We start from the raw sequence: 18,631 nt of genomic DNA, 5'->3' as shown, positions 1-18,631 counted from the left end.
TAAATGAAACATTTCCAAATAAAAAATATAAATGTATCTTTCAAAAAATATTGAAATAAAGCATTCTAGCTTTAAAAGAAAAGGAACATTTTTAAAGCCAAAATTATTTAACAGTTGTTAACACATACTTCTAAATAATGTTCATGTACTTGAGAACATATTACTCAGATGTAAAATTAAAGGTCTGAAAAACATTATGCCATGTAATTAAAAATCTTTAGACACTTTTGGCCCCTGGCTATTAGCCATTAATAACTGCTTTTCTGCATTGGATTGAGAAGGGAATAATCTCCCTGCAAATTAAAAAACCTTAAAGGCAAATATATAAGAGCTCTTTCTATTCCTGAATTTCCTGGGCTTATCTCATCATGTTGCCACACTCTACAGTTTCTTTTCGCCATGACACTGTTTTCTGCCAAATTGGAGGAAAAAAAATTAAATTGTGCAGTAGCAAGGATCTGGTCATGCTCATTTTTCTTTTTGTGGTCATGTTTTCTTTATGGTAGCTAAGTAAAAATACGACCTCCCCAAACACTGTCATCAGCAGCTAGTTTGGAGCAAAGCTCAGTCTGAAAAAATATTAAACATAACAAAAAAACCCAGTATGTCCACAAAATTTGAACGATGGTTATATCTTCCATGATGGATCCCACTTTGACATTTTTAGTGAATTACAATATGTGTACCAAGGGCATGTCACATGGTTTCCTGTTGCTTTTATCTTTCCACCCAGTGCCAAGGTAGTATAGTCCATTACAATATGTGTACTATTATTCTTTCCTGGAAGTGATGAAGACAGTGACCTACTGTTGGCAAATATAGCCCTTCCTCTTAAAGTCCTCATTAATCCACTAGTTTGCAGCTCAACTCTGTCCTTGAGTAAGCAGTGTGTAGAACCTCTTCCTCACTCCCCTATCTCCAGCATATATGTTTGGTGGCTGAGCAGGCCTGGCAGCGTGGTGGAGGGACAACCGCCCCATATGACACTGCCATAATCCAGTACTAAGATATCAAGCAGAGATGGGATGTTATAAACATAGCAGACACATGCTTCATGGAAATTCTGCAATATATTTACCTAAGCACCGTAAACATTTCCCAAACACTGGGATGGTATAAATAGATTAGTAACAATCAGGAGGAACAATATTTTTGCAACAAAATTAGTGGCAGTAAAGGAGACAAGGGACAGACAGCTAAAAAAAGAACCCAACAAAAGCCCCAGTTAAAATGAAAGGGATATTTGTAGAGGAGAATTAATTAACCCTCACTATAACAGAAAAAAAAATAAATCACTTTGGCTGCTCACAGGAGCTGGAAAAATGCATTCATTGTGAAGTTGTAGATTTCCCTACTGACAGGGAAACTACAGTTAGAAGAGATATAGTTTACCAGTCCACATCTTCCCTCTCCTACCCAGTGGGGTTTTGGCTTGCGGGTGGGGGGAACCCACCCATTATCTCCTGCCAGGCTGCCACCTGCACACTAGCCCCTGCGCTGCTGCTAGATGTCAGCAGTGCTTAGAGCAGCATGAAGGCTGGTGAAACCAAAGCCAGCATGGAGCTGCATTAGCATCCTAGTGTTTCTTCCTACTGTTCCTACTGACCATTTCCTAGTGTTCTCTGCAAGGTTAGATCCAATGAAAGACCTGATTGCATTGACCCTGGATGCTAAGGCAACTGGTATTTCAGCAGTCAGGCCGAGAAGATGACCCAGACCATTAAGGGCACCAAGGTTCTGGACTGAACACATAAGTCAAGGCAGGCACTGCAGAATAAAGTTCACTCGAAGTTGGAATTCACTTATAGCTAGTGAACAGAGAAAGCTGATCCCTCCTCAGAAACCGAGCTCCTCCTCTGGAGACACAGGAAGTCATGACCAGCTCTTCCCATCACATCTTTTCTAGAGAGCAGGCGCAAGGACAGCTGCTCTTTCAAAGAACTGGGCCAGGAATTGCTCTTATAAAAAGATACAGCTGATGGACACAGTGCTCTTTTTGAAGTGATAGTTTCAGGATGGGAGCACTCATTCAGGACTGGTAGGCATCAGCCGGATCTAGACTGCAAAGCAAAGCAGAGCATGGGACTTTTATCTGTCTCTGAGACCAGGTTGCACTGACTGATCATGTTCATGGAACATGCCACTTGGCTCTGCATCTCTTTTTGGTCAACAGTGGTATTTCTAAAGCCCTCTATGGAATCTTTTCTTTTGAAGTTTATTTTTTCCCACTGGAAGTGCCTGAATAAATGTAGGGGTAGTGATGCAACCCATCAGAGTGGTGTCTTTATAGCATGAGAGTGAGGATGTGGGCAAATGTGGCCTTGACTAAGCTGTGTAGAAGCTGAGTCAGGCTCTACTAATAGGTAAGTCGCGAGGGTGACTAGTAGTGCCATGCTTGAGTTTGTTTTTCGTGACAGTATGAGCCCAGCTTGGTACTCTAGGTCTTCCTACATTTCCTTTCTCCCAGGACAATCTCAACCATTAGCTGAGGGAGAAAAGTCTCTAGCCCTCAGGTGGGAGTGCAGGCCTTGGCGAGAGTTAAGAGTACAAGGCTGGCTGGATCCAAGTGTCTACCCTGAGGTAGATCCCTCCCCACAGGCTCATGTTGAATGCAGTGAACTTCCCTGGGTAAAATGCAAAACTGCACAGCGAGCTCCCTGCCTGCATGAGGAAAGATTTGGGCTTACATCTTCTGACAAACCTCTGATTGCTTGGCAGACTTTTGGAAAAGAGAAACAGGGCCTATGTGTGCGAGCATGCATGTGTTGGGGGAGTTGTCCCAACATCCACTTTTGAAGAGATGCTGCTTGCAGATGCATTTTCTGAGGAGCTTAGTTCTGTCAGTACGGCTATGTTTGAAGCCCATTTACTTGGTTTGCAACCCCTCACCCCCACAAAGACAGTTAGTCAAAGTAATGACTAGTAGTTGTATTTCTACAATGCTTCACGGAGCATTAATGGCTGAGTGGCTTTGGCTGGGGCAGTCTGCACATGCACAGAGAAGAGTCCTGGGCACCACAGGACCTTAAAAGTTAAACATGGAGGGCTGTAGAGAGCAAAAGTCTTCTAGGGTGAGAAAGTGAATCATTTTTTTATTATTACTGTTGTCCTCAGTTTTATCTCTGATCTGTTCCATGTCCCTTATTAGATGCACTTCTGACTTGCACTGATTTCTGCGTGTTGGTGCTGAAATGGGGTGGCCTTGGGTCTAAAAGCCATGAAAGAGTAAAATTATTTTCCCCACTGATCATGTATAGAACCTGGAACTGATTTTTCAGTTCTCTGTTCTAATTAATACCTACCACGCCCTCTCTGGGGGTGGGGTGGTTTAGGGTTATTAGAAGGCTGATTGTTGAATATGGACCCCTCTGACTCCTTTCCTCGCTGATTAATTCTGTTATGTCAATATTTATGTTATAATCTCAGGAATCTCTGTATTTGTGTTTGGGAACCTATCCAGAGTTTGACTGTCTGGGAGAAAGTAGTCTGTTTTGTGTATGTAAAAGCTTTTCCAGGTCAGGCAGAAAAGAAGTAGGTCAAATTTTATATCCTCAAATTTTGATCTGAGGGATGGGAAAACAAAAATAAAAAAACATCACATGACTTAATGCTTATGCTTTGAGATTCTTTTTCTGCTAGAGTTACTCTGAGGGCACTCACACAGATCTGTATACACAGATACTAGGCCAGTGACTTATAAACAAGCTCAGTTACATGAAATGACGCACATCAATTTCATTAACAGTTGTATGATCCAGGTACTCATTTATACTCACTTCCCTTTGTTTGCCTTGGAACTGCAGTACAAGCGGGGACAGTAAAAGGCAGAAGAATAAGTCTGTCATGTATTTAGCTGATATTGTGTGGAGTTGCTATCTGCACACAAAAGAAGGTGCTCTATTCATCTCATTACTATGTCTTATCAGTCCTAGATCAAGCAGTGTATCTGCTGTCATTTTTTAAAATTGTCAATTAGGTTTTAATTAAATTGACTTAAAGCTTTAATGACAAATTGTATAGCTGAAACCATTTAGATCCTTCTTCCTTTATGAGTTACAGCTTCTGAAATAGAATTGTGCATTGACACCTTTTTTAGGTAAGTTTTTTAACAGCAACAACAGACGCAGTAACGTCCTGGACCTTTAGCAGCCAGGTGTCTGTAAAATAGCTCTTCTCTGGGGAGGTGAAAGGAATGCAAAGGGAAGCATTAACTGGTTTGGCTGGAAGCCTAACCTGCAGTGGCTTCGCCTGCACTGTGGGAAAACTTACTGCAGTGTCACAGCCCTGCTACTATCAATTAGTGTCAATATGCACAAAGAACACCAGATATAAGGGCAATGTTCTGGAAATACAACAAGCAAAATTATGTTTTGCAGCAATGCTGAACTTCCACTTTGTATGTGAAAGAGGATCCAGGAAAGGGAAAACAAAAGCAGATTAGTCATATATCTAAATTTAGGGTTTTTTCCATATATGCTACTGTTTCAAATAGGTCATGGAAACTAATGAAGTCAGTGTTATGAGATGAAAGGAATCCCACAGTGACCTGATATGAACTCGTGGAAGCCTGATAGGAGGATTTGGCAGAGAATGTGGAGGAACTTTTTTTATCATCCAATGACTCCTTTTAACAGCAACTCCTATCATGCTGTCAGCTGAGCAAATAAAATTGCCCCACTTCTCAGGCCTTCCCTCCAGTATGTTCTAATATCCGAGAGCTGACTTGATTTTCATAGAACCATAGAATGGTTTGGGTTAGAAAGAACCTTAAAAATCATTTAGTTCCAAGCCCCCTGCCACAGGCAGGGACACTTTCCACTAGGCCAGGCTGCTCAAAGATCCATCCAACCTGGTCTGAACACTTCCAGGGAGGGGGCATCCACAGCTTCTCTGGGCAGCTGTTCCAGTGTCTCATCACCCACATAAGGAAAAATTTCTTCCTTATATTTAATCTAAATCTACCCTTTTTTCAGTTTAAAGCCATTACCTCTCATCCTATTGCTTACAAGCCCTTGTAAAAAGTCTCTCTCCAGCTTTCCTGTAGGTCTCTTTAGGTACTGGAAGGCTGCTATAAGGTCTCCCTGGAGCCTTCTCTTCCCTGGCTGAACAACCCAACTCTCTCAACCTGTCTTCACAGGAGAGGTGCTCCAGCCCTCTGATCATCTTCATGGACCTCCTCTGGACTTGCTCCAGCAGGTCCCTGTCCTTCTTGTGCTGGGGGACCCAGAGCTGAACACAGTACTCCAGGTGGGGTCTCATGAGAGCAGACCAGAGGGAGAGAATCATCTCCCTTGACCTGCTGATCACACTTTTCTGCAGCCCAGGCTATGGTTGGCTTTCTGGCCTGCAACACACATTGCCAAATTGTGTTGAGCTTCTCATCCACCGACACCTCCAAATCTTACTCCTTAGGGCTTTTCTCAACCCATCCTCTGCCCAGCCTGTATTTGTGCTTGGGATTGCCCTGACCCAGGAGCAGGACCTTGCGCTTGGCATTGTTGAATTTCGTGAGGTTCACACAGGCCCACCTTTCGAGCCTGTCAAGGTCCCTCTGGGTGGCATCCTTTTGCTCCAGCATGTTGACTGTACCACAGAGCTAGTGTCATTGGCAAAGTTGCTGAAGGTGCACTCAATCCCACTGTCCGTGTCACCAACAAAGATGTTAAACAGTGCTGGTCTCAATACTGAACTCCCAAGGAGCGCCACTCTCCACAGGTCTCCACTTGAACATTGAGCCATTGACCACAACTCTTTGAGTGCGACCATACAGCTAATTCCTTATCTGCTGAGTGGTCCATCCATCAGATCCATGTGTCTCCGGTTTAGAGGCAAGGATGTTGTGTGGGACAGTGTCAAAAGCTTTGCACAAATCCAGGTAGATTACATCAGTTGTTCTTCCACTATCCACCAATGCTGTATCCCTGTCATAGAAGGCCACCAAATTTGTCAGGCATGATTTGTCCTTGGTGAAGCCATAGTGGCTGTCAGCAACCACCTACTTATTTTCTGTGTGCCTTAGCATAGTTTCCAGGAGGATCTGTTCCATGATCTTGCCAGGCACAGAGATGAGACTGACCAGCCTGTAGTTCCCCAGGTCTTCCTTTTTTCCCTTGTTAAAAATGGGCATTATGTTTTCCCTTTTCCAGCCACTGGGAACTTCACCACACTGCCACAACTGCTCAAATACGATGGATAGTGGCTTAGCCACTTCATCTGTTAGTACCCTCAGGACCCATGAATGCATTGCATCAGGTCCCATGGACTTGTGAACCTTCAGGTTCCTTAGATGTTCTCAAACCTGATCTCCTACATCAGGCAGTTCTTCATTCTCCTGGTCGCTGCCTTTTTTTTTTCTGTGACTTGGATGGTGTGGCTAGTGCACTTGCCGGTGAAGGCTGAAGCAAAAAAGTCGTTGAGTACCTCAGACTTCTCCATATCCCAGGTAACGAGGTCTCCCATTTCCTTCTGGAGAGGGCCCACATTTTCCCTAGTGATCCTTTTCTGACTCTGCTTGAGGGCTGCACATGATTCTCCCCAGACGAAAAGGGGATATGTTGACCAGGAGAAGTGTTGCCCCACAGACAGCATACAGACCTCCTTCTCAAAGAAGGATAGGACATGGCACACAAGACACCTGCCTGCAGTACAGGCATCCTACTCTTTTCTGGTCACTGTGGACACAGTTTAGAAATAAAGACGGTTAACCAGTGGTTGTTCAATTATCTGTAACCTCTCTGCATTTCTCTGTGCTCTGCAGCTCTGCACTGGTACAGTAAAAGAAGTGAATGTAACAGCCTATAGAAACTGAACCTAATTACATGCAACTGTTCTAATTTATGTTTGACACTGCTAACTGCCTCCCATGGGTAACAGGGGCAACACTGACATATCCTTAATGTCAGTGTGTACTCGCCAAGACCTGAATAGAGCTTGTAAATTGGAGCACAGTTTGCTTAATATTGTTAATAGTAATTGTGATCAATTTTCTAGCATCTAAATTCATCAACATGACTGTAACGGCTGAAGCCTGGCTTAAAATCCATTCCAGGCTATCAGTATTTGTGGGTCTTTTGCCCTGGTATACTGCTACATTTATTTGCTTACATTTATTCAGTTCATTTATGTATGTGGAAATGACCTTGCTATGTGATTTTAATGTTTTTTGGAAATGAATTTTTGCCCTATCTAAGGACATATTGCTCAGGTGTTCAGTCTGTGCAAATCAGAATCAGCCTGTTATTAATCACAATTTAGTAGACCTGCTTGGAAAATAATAGTGTTGATAGGGAATTTTATTATTGTTTTCCTGCACATTATTCTAGATTATACACAGTTCAGAGAACGCATGCTGTGCTCTGCCTTTCTTAGAAAGGGGTAATGGGTGTGACTCCTTGCTAGTGGTAGAAATAATGCAGTATTGTGCACAACTACGTGAGCCAACTCTAAGCAAACCATCTTGGATACTGGGAACAACCCAAGTTCTGACTGGGTTAAAATTAGGGCTCATAAAATGCTGGCACCTGAGCGAGTTCATTTAGAGCCAACATCAGCGTGCCCGTATGACACTGCACTGTACCATCCAGAGAAACTTTGAGGCCCAGGGACTTGGGGCATTTCTGGGCAGCAAACACGGGAGTTTTGAGAACCTAGGACTTGAGGTTATCTCTTTGGCTAAGTGTCCAAAACCAGTGCAGTAGTACCTGATCAATAGCTTGGCTACATGATAATGCTGATGGTGTAAACTGGTGAAGACCCTTTCCAAGCTGTTGAAGCTATTGGTTTTGGAACACCTACCCTGGAAAGCAATAAAAGCAGCCCTGGATGACTCAGCCAGAATTCCTTCTGATGATACTAGTTGCAATACAATTCCCTTTGCAACCGTCAGTCTCTTCAGTTTACTCGTATCTTTGGCAGAAATCTTGCCCTTGAACAGTCATTATGCAAGAGAAAGACTACAAAAGCAGTTCAGAAAAGTCACCCTCTGGTAAGACCTAAATGTCTTTTATAGAAGTATTCTCCTAACCTGAGTATACACATAGTAATTGCCTATAAACCAACAGCTCTTTTTCTTTCAGGTATTCTGCAATATAAAGAAAATAGATACAACGGAGTGAGAGTTATTTTTGACTCAAGATGGCCACACCAACTTGAGTAAAAGTAATGTACTTCAAGGAATAAGAAAAGAGGCACTGACCTACTCAAACTTGTGTCTTCATGATTCTACTACATGGTAAATCACTTTCACACCTTCACATCTTCACAGTATTTTTGAAGTAGTGTTTGGTCTTTGATTCCCAGCTTTTAAAAACCTGAGATGCGGACCAAAATTCTTGCTTGTCTGTCTGCTTACCTAGTCTTCAATGTATTTTTTTTCGATAAAAAGAGGACCTGAGCTTCTCTAGATTTTATCAGCTTTCCTGATATGCCATTATGTTTCACAAAAAAACAATACAAAGCTACCACCTCAAATTGTCAAATAGTATCAGGTGTACTCAAAGGATCATGCATGTCCATGACTGGCCTATCTTGTGGATTAAACTCCGTCCATGCTTCTGGACAAAGAGCTGGGTTTGTTTAAAATAAGATTATTTTAATCTTGTAAGACAGCACAAATTTGAACCCCAATGTGTATGTCTTTTGGACATATTATTTTATTTCAAGGAATTGACAGAATTCCAGGACCCTTATTTCCCTTAACATGGAGATGGGGAAGAAAGAGTAACTCTCTTTCCCAGGGATAATAAATAAGATGCATTTCCTTAGTAATGTAAGTTCCAGCCTATGTGGGACTTTGGACTTGCCAGCACAAAGGGTCCTCATACACGGTCTTGTGTCCGTGCGTGTCCATTGTGTTAGAGCTCAGCAGTCTGGGTTGGCTTTTATCTTTGCTTTTAGAAATGTAAGCACAAGGGGCTTACAGTAGGAAAAACAGTATTTCACAAATATAACATTTAAACAGGCTATTATATATCATATATTTTTCCTTGCTGCAGTGGGTTTGCATCAGGCAAACATATTCCGCCCTTATGTGTTCTGTTGTTAAATATTTACGTAAAATACCAATAACTATTTTTAAGAGTGCTATTTAAACTTGTTTACTGATTAAGGCTCCCTCCCGCCCAAACTGGAGGTCTGAATATCCTGTTTTGCATAGCACTTTTGCTATCTCACACTAGTACATGGATCATGAATGAACAGGAAGAAGATGTAGATGAAGTCTTGGAATCAGCAGCACAGAAACCTACATAACCAGGCCAGAACAGTCCAAGACAACTGTCACAACTAAGCTAGAAAACACCTCAAAAGATCACTCAGTCTGTCTTCCTGCTGAAGAAAGCTTTACCTATTGTACTCCTGACAGTTCATCTAATTTATTCTGAAAGACCTTCAGACCTGGAGATTTCATGACCATCCCATACAATCATTTCAGTGCTTCACTATTTGTATTGTTAGGAAGCTCTTCTTAGCATCTTAAATGAAGTTCCCTTGTTGAAATTCAAACCCATTGCATTTGGTCAACAGCGTGCACGTGGACCATGTTGTCTGGGCTGGCAGACTTCAAAGTATTTGAAGACTACTAATAAGATTTTCCTCTCTCTTCCCTTATCTAAGCTAAATAGCCCTACTTCTTTCATTTTTCCCTCCTAAGCCATGTTTTCTAATCAATTGCTCATTCTTGTTGCCCTCTTCCTGATGGCCTTCCATTGCTCCCACCTTCTTTTGAAGTTCCTTATCTAGTCCTGGGCAGAAAACTCCAAGAAAGACCTTGCCAGGGCGAACCATTGCTCATCTTAGAGATCACGCTCCTGTTTGTCTGATTTTGTTTTCCTACAGTATGACTGCTGATTCAAGTTCAGGCGGTGATTCAATGCAATTTCTACAACTTCTTATAAGGAACATTTTTTTAACCCCTTTCTGACTTACCTAGATCATTCCTTCCAACAGTACAACTTTGGTCTTGTTCTTATAGGCATGCTGGGTTTTTTTCTCCAGATCATTTCTTCAAATAATCAAAATTATTTTGAATTCTGGTCCTATCTTCAAAAGTGCTTTCAGGCCCTTCCAATGTGATTTTATCTGAAGATCTAATTAACGTATTCTTTTTTCTATTAGTTGGGATTTTTCATTGAAAATATTAATTATCAGGTCCAAGACACACATCTGACAACTTCACTAAATACATCCTTACATTTAAACAGTGAACAAGGAGGGGAGAGAACAATCTGTGGTTGAGCCAATTTACTTCTCTCCAACCCGAAACAAGAGGACAACCAGTGATCAGACTATGACTCAGGTGCAACTTGGCTTTTCATGTTCTTCTGAGGCCTGTGTGATCAGTCACTACACTAGATATGTAATGGAGTCTACTGTAAGTCTTTTCCTGCAAGGAGCAAATCCTGTGCACTGGGATATTAAGTAGAGCTTGTGATACAGTGACAAGGAAGATGAAGAAATCAACATTAGAAAATGAGATGAAAGAACATGAAGGGTATTGCAAGGTTCCTTGAGTGTGTGCAAGGGGAAATTTTCTAAATGAAATTTGGAGCAACTCTGACTGCAGGCTGGAGTTAAAGGAGGAATGTATATTGAATATTAGACAGACGTCCAACCGTGAGTGTTGGACAGATGTCAGAAACATCAGAGAAATCAGAAGGACCAGAAAGTGAGCTGTGAAAGGGATCATCATGTTCTCTTCCACAAGGCAGGAGAAAAGAAGGATTCAGGGTTTTTTTAGCCCAAGGAAGAGAAGGTTTTACAGTGAGGATATGACCTCGCAATGGAACTTTAGAGAAAACTGGGCAGAAAGAAGTTTCAGTTCAGTAGGGAGACTGGAGAGATGTCTTTACAGAGGTTGGAAAAGACAGCAATGACAGATACCAAGGTTCAAGGACTGATTACCCAGTGAAGTGGTTTACCTGCATAAAATTATTTACTCTATGAATAAAAAAGAAAAGAAGAAGCAATAAGTAGTTTAATCCTTCTGAAACTTGATCCAGACCCACAGAAATCAATGGAAAAGCTACACTGACTTCATGTGGTTTGGAATAAATCCCTTAGAGTGTGCCATTGAAACATTACAGGATAAATTAATCCCTGGTGTAATTTTATTAAAGCAAATTGAATTTATCCTAAGGATCTGTTATTTCAAATATGCATTCATTCTTTCATTTACACATTCTCCCTTTTCATTGATACAAGTGGGATCTCAGTGTGCTGTAAACCGTGTGCGTACTGGAAAAAAGACAGGAAATGTACACTGTGAAGAACATTAGCTAAGAAAAAATAAGGTTTCAAAAAATATTTGTTCCAGCATATATTTTTAAATACCTTTCATAATTATGAAACTTCCAAAAAAAAAAAAAAAAGGAAAAAAAAAAGCCACAGAAAAATCCCCCATACACCATCAGGGGGCCACTCCTCATATTCCATTAGATTTGTGGTTCCTATCTGATGAAAACGGCACTGAGCTGGAACAAACAATGCGTCAGGGATGATTATGTAACATGAGATGAAGAAATATTACTCAGCCCAGTGCCAGGAAAGCTACAGGCAATTCTGGAAGTCACATGCTTTCTGGTGGGTTTTTTTTGCATTTCTGTTTTTGTGTCTTGTACAAAAGGGTAGCCCTGTTTCGGAAGTCAAGTTGCAGGAGGAAACAGCCAGTAGAGAGGATCTTTTCTGTGTTTGTGAATTCTGGTTGAACCACAATGAGCACATTCTTCCTTCCCTCTTTTGTGTGTGTTTGGAGTTTTGTTCTTCTAGTAGTGAAAGTTAAATGGATAGAAAGGCGTCAATGGGGACATTGTTGAACTGACCTCTGGTGACCATCTGAAAACAAACGAGGGCCACAAACAAGATGGACACTGCCCTAGCTAGCCATATCTGCATCTATTTTCAGATTAATTATTGTATAGTGGATTCTGTATTATCGTGTTTTGCTCACAGTGTCATTAAAGACTAAATGTCGGGGGGGGGGGGGGGGGGACGGGGACAGACACGGACAGGACCAAACCAAACCAAACCAAACAAGGGATTTTACATAGTAGCATACAATATGTCTGAAAAGCAGTGATAAAAGGATAATTAGAGCTATGAAAAATTTAAATGCCATTCAAAACAGATCGTTGTGAGCACAACTGTCAGTTTCAGCTGTCCCAAACTGGCAATACCACCTCTGTGTGAGGAAGGCAGGGGCTGAACAGGTCCTAAACCTCAGTGCAAAATTCAGTCAGTCCATGGACAGGTTGGTTACACAAGGCTGGCAGAATGACTATCACACTAAGCAGATCTGCCTAACCCCATAGTCTGAAGTTAGTCCCAAGCTTCAGTTGTGTAAGATACTGGATCAGAACCTATGAAAATTGCATTTAGAACTAGGATCCTTCTATACTAGCATGCATCCACTAATTTTTATCTTGATAATTTCCAAATTTTGCACAAGTGTCACTAATTCAGTCTGTGAAAGACTTAATAAAGTTACCTCAAAACACTGTCACGTGCCATTTGACACTTCAGCATTTAGATGGTCAGTGACAGCTGCATGTGATGTGGGACCTGTAAGAGACAATCTTCTTCCAAAAAGGACAGCCTGATGTAAGAGGAACAGCACTGTACATTCCTGCTCTGGTAGCTAAATCCCACCCTAATCACCAAATTCAGATCACAAAGGAAAACACCTGTATTCAGGTATGTAGATATGCAAGATACCACCTGGACACCTAAGTATCACTCTTAAATTTCCATTGACAGTAGTGATCAAATCTCAGTTAATTTACAAGGACAGTTTAGCCACATGTTTAATGTCTGCACAATTTGGTTTTGGTGTCTTGATTTGAGGGCTAAACAGGGTTCATATCCTGCTAGTATTTCTCATGTTAGGTTATAGCTTAGCCACCAACACATCAAATTCTTGTAGAAGCAGCTAACTATTGTGTTGAAACCAGAGTTATAGTGAGTCAAAACTTTGGGACAGTACATGAAACAAGCCTATTCTTATTTATTTCTCTCTTGGGAACTACTTAGATGCTACAAAATAGACACTAAATACTAAGTTTCAGAGAGCTATTTCAAACTTGCACCTTAACCCAGATTCATTTGCGAAGTAGGTAAATAAGATTAATTAGTTGGAGGATTACGTTTTGTGTTGTGGAAGTAAAAAAAATAATTGTCTGATCATGTGAATCACTGGTAATATCTAGCAAAAGACTTTACTCATGCCTGTGGGTAAATCAGGCGATCAGGAAAAAACAAAGATCGCTAAGGGACAGGTGCAGGAGGAGCTTCCCATCTACTGAATCAGGAATCTCCCATGGGCGCTGTAGTGTTTTGTCTCCCTGTTTTCCATAAAGTCACTTTCCTCAGAAAAAGAGAAGCAACCTCCCCTTCCCCCACCCCCAGAAGAAAAAAAAGGAAAAGAAAGGAAAAAAAGTGGGGTTAATTTTTTTAGAGAACATCTCTCCTTTCATTGTTCTGTATTCTTTTCTATGGAATGACCCTGGATAGCAAAAACAAAACACAAGACAAAAATGATCCTTTCATTCTCTTCTATTGCACTCTAAAACAGATGGTGTTTTTGACTCACGTTATAAGTGGTATATAAGGAATGGTAAGATTTTTATAGAAAATCCCAGGTAGTTTCCTCCCAGCTTTGTTTCTTTTTGTTCATTGTCCTTTACTTACCATTAATGAGGAAACTGATATCAAGAGAGATATGCATTGTCTTTTATCACTTTTAATTTAAATATAGACAGCCACAGCCTGGCCTCAATCCCACAAACTATCCAAAAGGTATGATTCAAGTATATTATGTATCCTTATATTTTGAAAACCCTTTAAACAGTTTTTATATTTAATGTTTTTCTTCCACAGCTGATGATCCAGTGGCTCAGGGAAGGGTGGCCACCACACAGAGAGACTTTCCTAACTTCACAGACATCTTGCGAACACCTGACAATGCCAACAAAAAGAATAATTGAAAAAAATGCCAGAAGGATGTATTAAACATTCTTGATTGAGGAATGGATTAAGCTACTTTTTTTAAACCTAAATCTGAGCATATTTGTGTTCTGAGGACTTCAAGGCTACAAACACTGTCCCAAAATCAGACAAAACAGGGCAGATTATTCTCTCAGTTATATTGTTATACAGGACATCTGTATTGAATTCAGTAGATTTATGAGCAGATGTAAACCCAGATAGTCTCCACCAAAGAATATTTAAACCCTAGATTAAATGTTCTTAGCAAATTTTGAGTCTATGCATATTAACAATTATAATATTTATTTAATGTTTTCTTTTAATATCCATTTCAAATGCACTGTTTGGTACTTGGAATGTACTTCAGCAATGAAAAGTACTCATGCCTCCCTAACAGGAATAACGCCTCTAGAAAATTTTCAAAAATAATGTCACATTTTCTTGAGCCCTGGGGTGGTTTGGCCACCAATGAACTGCTTTTCTGGGAAGAAAAAAGAATGGAGAGGAAGTATAGCCTGAATTTGTGCTGTGTATTTGCTACTCTTTGAACTGCACACAAAAGGTGATTCAGATCAGTAGCATCCCTAAAAGGCATCACAGTTGAGTACTGAGAGTCCAACCACACTGTACTGTGAGCATAGAATCTATTACTATGGCTTCTGTGGCTCAAAGTTAAAGGTGATTTTTAAGAACAAGTTAATGACTATTAGTTTTCCTCCTGCTTCACACCATAATCAGATCATTTGAAACACCCTAAGCAGATATTAGGGTGTATTACCGTGTGTCTTCAGGAAAATCTAATGAGAGGAACCAGCAGATAGTAAGCAAAAACATTGTTGTTATTTATGTGCTGACACGGAGTGCAGTTCAGCTCTGTTCTAGGGATTTTATGTACACTTGGGGGAGAAGACTTGTTTTCTGTTTGCAATAGTTCAGGCTGACTGAAGTGAGGAATCCTCATTTCACAGAGAGGAAACAAAGCATTTGCTGAAAAAACTTCACTGAAGCAGCTATTAAGCCCAGACCATGGTCCATATATGAAGTAAAAGACCTCAACAACGGTCATCTTCCAACCAGAAAAAATCAGAGTGCTGCCACAGAACACTTCATGGGTAGTAACATTGAGCGTGAACTGGTAACTCCACTGAAGATAAATATGTGTGCTTGTTGCTTATTTTCTTAATGATGGCAATAGAGACTCCCTCTGTAGAAATTGCAGGATGTGTCAGCTAGAATGTATATATGATTTAGTCTACTGTACCTTTGCCTATGTAGTTGCTTTCTGCATACCAATTTATCTCTCTGAGAGAGAATTTCAGACTTGCAACAGATTAACACAGTTCTCCTGTACTGCTTTTATTTAATGTGCAATATAAACAAGTGGTTCCTCTTCTGGGCCCAAACATGGAATTCCCCCAGAGCTACCCTGGACAAAATGAGCACACCCAAGATGAACAAAATTAAAATGAAAATCAATAAGCATAATGATTCCATCACTGTCATTTCCTGAGTCCTCGGGATAGCCTCCGTTTTGAAAAAGGTCACTTAGATTTGAGGTTTCAGGGTCGAGTACTCTTCAGTGCTTACTGCCTAGCAGAATTTCCAATCTAGTCTGAGGTTACCAGGTAAGTGAAGGGAATTCAACACCTGAAAACTAGTGGTCCAAAAAGGGGGTTGGTTTTAACCATTATTTGAATACCGTGCTTGCCTCACACTCACAGTGGGGAAAACTATTCATCACAACTTTTCATCATCTCTTCCATATGTAGATGAATGAGAAATGTAAAAGCATGTGCAGTAGCAAAAGTTACATTGTACGCCTGGAGTTCTACTCTAATGCCTATTTTTATTTGCTCATGATTCTATATACATCAGTGGAAAATATTATTTTCTATATTGTAAGTGAGCATACATCTCTGACTTCTTGTAAATTTTAATTTTAGGTATCATCCTCAAGTGATTCATATTTTATGTGAAAAAAATAAAGTTCCACTATGATTTAGATATATTTTTCTTAAACATGCCAATATATCAAAACCAGAGAGATACTGAAAGCCTTCTTTTCCAACTCCTCTATTGATCACCCAGAAGCAGATAAAATGGAATTCAGGCTACTCCCTAAGGAAGTACAGATGCATTCAAAATCTCTCACTCCAGCTAATAGTTTGTTATGTCAGAATGAAATCAGAAAACTGACTGAATTTATTTGCCCTTTCAAGGACATGTTCCTGCACACAGCATGATCTGTGACCTGTAGTAAATCAAGCATGCATAACGATGAATGAACTTACTACTTTTGTATGCTGCCTCCCTTCAGTTAAACAGATGTATGGTTTATCTCAGCAAATATTGTCCATCAACCAGAAGCTGATATACTTCTTTTTCTTTTAACTAGAACACCACCACCACCACCCCGACAGTAAATTATGTTACTGTATCTTCCTAGGTAAAATATATTTTTGCATTATTTTCTCCTTAGCTATTTCTTTCCTGGTTAATCTTCCTATATTACTATATTTCTTATGAAACATACTGGCCGTTGAATGAATCTAGTCTGGAGGCTGGACTGGACACAATGATTAAGGAATAATTAGGATAAAACAGGTCCCGATATGCTTCTGTCTTGATTTTGCACCAGCAAGAACTAACACTAAAAGGAGGAGGAAGGAATCCAGAAGGGGAGGCAGGGAGGGAATGTGTTATTGAAGATTGGTTTGATGCTTACATTAATGGAGTAAGATGGTATTTGAGCAGGCACATGCATGTTTTATCATTTTCTGCTTTTTAAGTAGATTAATATTTGTTTAATTTTGCTTCAATCTCTATAGACTTGAACAATGATACACTGCAGTTCAAATCTCCAAAGCATGTCGCAAACACTATTCTGCAACTTCAGAAGGGGGGGAGCAGCAAGAGATAACTGCATCTAATAGTTGATGAGGAACAGAATTTGGGAAAAGAAAATAAAGGGAAGCTTTATCCAGGAATTGCAACAGATTTAAGTCAGTCAGGCACATACTTGCATGTTTGAAGGCCACTACAGTCAAAACAGGACGTTCAAATCTTGTTGTTATTTATATAATACTGGAATGTATGAGCCCTGAACATATTAGTTCAAGGCCAACAAAGCTCTCAGTGGTTTATGTCTGAATTTGATTTATGTATATAAGAAAAAGTTTATTTCTTCTGTGAAAACACAAGAGGTTTCTCAGAGGGTTTCCTATGACCAGGGCACTCTAGGTCATCATGGCATCATCTGGAAATGCCTGTAACTGCACATGCCTGCTTTGGTGACACTCCACAATGTGGAATGTACTTTTGCAAAAATGAAACATTTCCTTAGATCCAAAGGCAGCTATAAAAAATTACCTGAAAAAAGTGAAAATGACAGTGCAATTTGATGGGTGGATGTGGACACACACATTGATAATATAAAGAACAATAATGAACAAGATGGGATGGATTTCGCTTGGTCGAATTTTCTTCTCAACATCTATGAAAAAAAGAGACAACATTTTCAACACCTTTTAGTAGTCCTGTTAGGTGAGACAAGGAGGTCTGACTTTGTCGATGCTGCAGCTTGAGTTAAAGGGCTCCCTTTTTTCCTCCATCCCCCCCTCCAACTGTTACAGTGGCACGAGCAATTCAGAGCTTTGCCAGGCTGCTTCTGTTTTCTGCTCTCCATCATGCAAGCAGTTATTAGCTTCTAAGGACTGGGCACGAGAAAGAAATGTGCCCACTTCTCACACTGGTCCAGGGCTCCGAGCTGCCCGTGCACATTACTTGGGCTGTGCTTGGTGCTTGAGTAGCTCTTCCCTTGATCCCCCAGGAAAAGCAGAGGCATCAGATGCAGCTGCAGATTGCTGGCTGGGTTATGCTGAATAGGGTAAAATTCATCTTAGCGCAGGGAAACATTGCACACCTAAACAGGGCTGCAAGACTGAAGAAGTGAAAAGCAGACACGAGGTGAGGTATTATGGCAAGTGCTGGAAAATTTTGGTGTGTGCCCAGAGAAATGAACCTTAGAAAGATTTGGCAATGTAGAGAAAAGGGGAGAAATGTCTGGTCCTTTTCGCTCTCTCCAGCAGTAGAGGGTGAGAGAGAAGGAAGGTCAGCAGATGAGCTGGTGAAAGGGGAAAAGTTAATCCTTCAACCTCAGCTCTACAACTAGCATCAGGCCCAAAACCTGTGAGAGTCCTTGTTTTTCTAGGTCTTGTCATCTTGCTGGCAGGTGAAGGGCAGTCAGAGCTGCCACGTGTCACAACTAGCACATGGCACCTGAGCATCTGTCATGCTTTCTCACATCCCAGGTAGAAGGTTACTCGCTGTACTCCCAGAGAGCACTATTTGTCTCACAGGAACGTGCCGCAGGCCAAAAGTCAAGCAATCACAGGCTCCAGACTCAGTTGACTGTTGTTAATAATTCCTTGTAGTTCACAACCTTTGTAACCAGCCTGGGCTTCATTTCCCTAAGCAACTTAGCAGGCAGGTATCGGGAGATGTGCAAAAACAGAGATAAAGCAAATGTATTATTAAACAAATTGACACAGACTTAGGAAAAGTAGGCCTTTCAAGCTTTAAATCATACCTGTTTAGGTTCATATTGTGATTCAGGACCTCGTGCAATACTGACTGGTGTGATGGGTGTGCAGAG

General features: G+C 40.7%; 1 long non-coding RNA gene across 1 annotated transcript in view; it reads left to right on the top strand.

Moving 5' to 3' along the window:
- LOC114015706 (uncharacterized) overlaps positions 1-15,981 on the top strand; it is a 38,022-nt gene extending 22,041 nt beyond the window's left edge. The window contains exon 2 of the long non-coding RNA XR_003559775.2: positions 13,870-15,981. This is a non-coding gene — a long non-coding RNA (uncharacterized LOC114015706). The remainder of the gene's footprint in view (positions 1-13,869) is intronic.
- Positions 15,982-18,631: the final 2,650 nt, after the last annotated feature.

Source organism: Falco cherrug, chromosome 5 (genome assembly GCF_023634085.1).
Source record: "Falco cherrug isolate bFalChe1 chromosome 5, bFalChe1.pri, whole genome shotgun sequence".
Taxonomy (NCBI): domain Eukaryota; kingdom Metazoa; phylum Chordata; class Aves; order Falconiformes; family Falconidae; genus Falco; species Falco cherrug.
The sequence above is the reverse complement of the archived record's forward strand: the minus strand, read 5'-3'. Positions and strand labels throughout refer to the sequence as shown.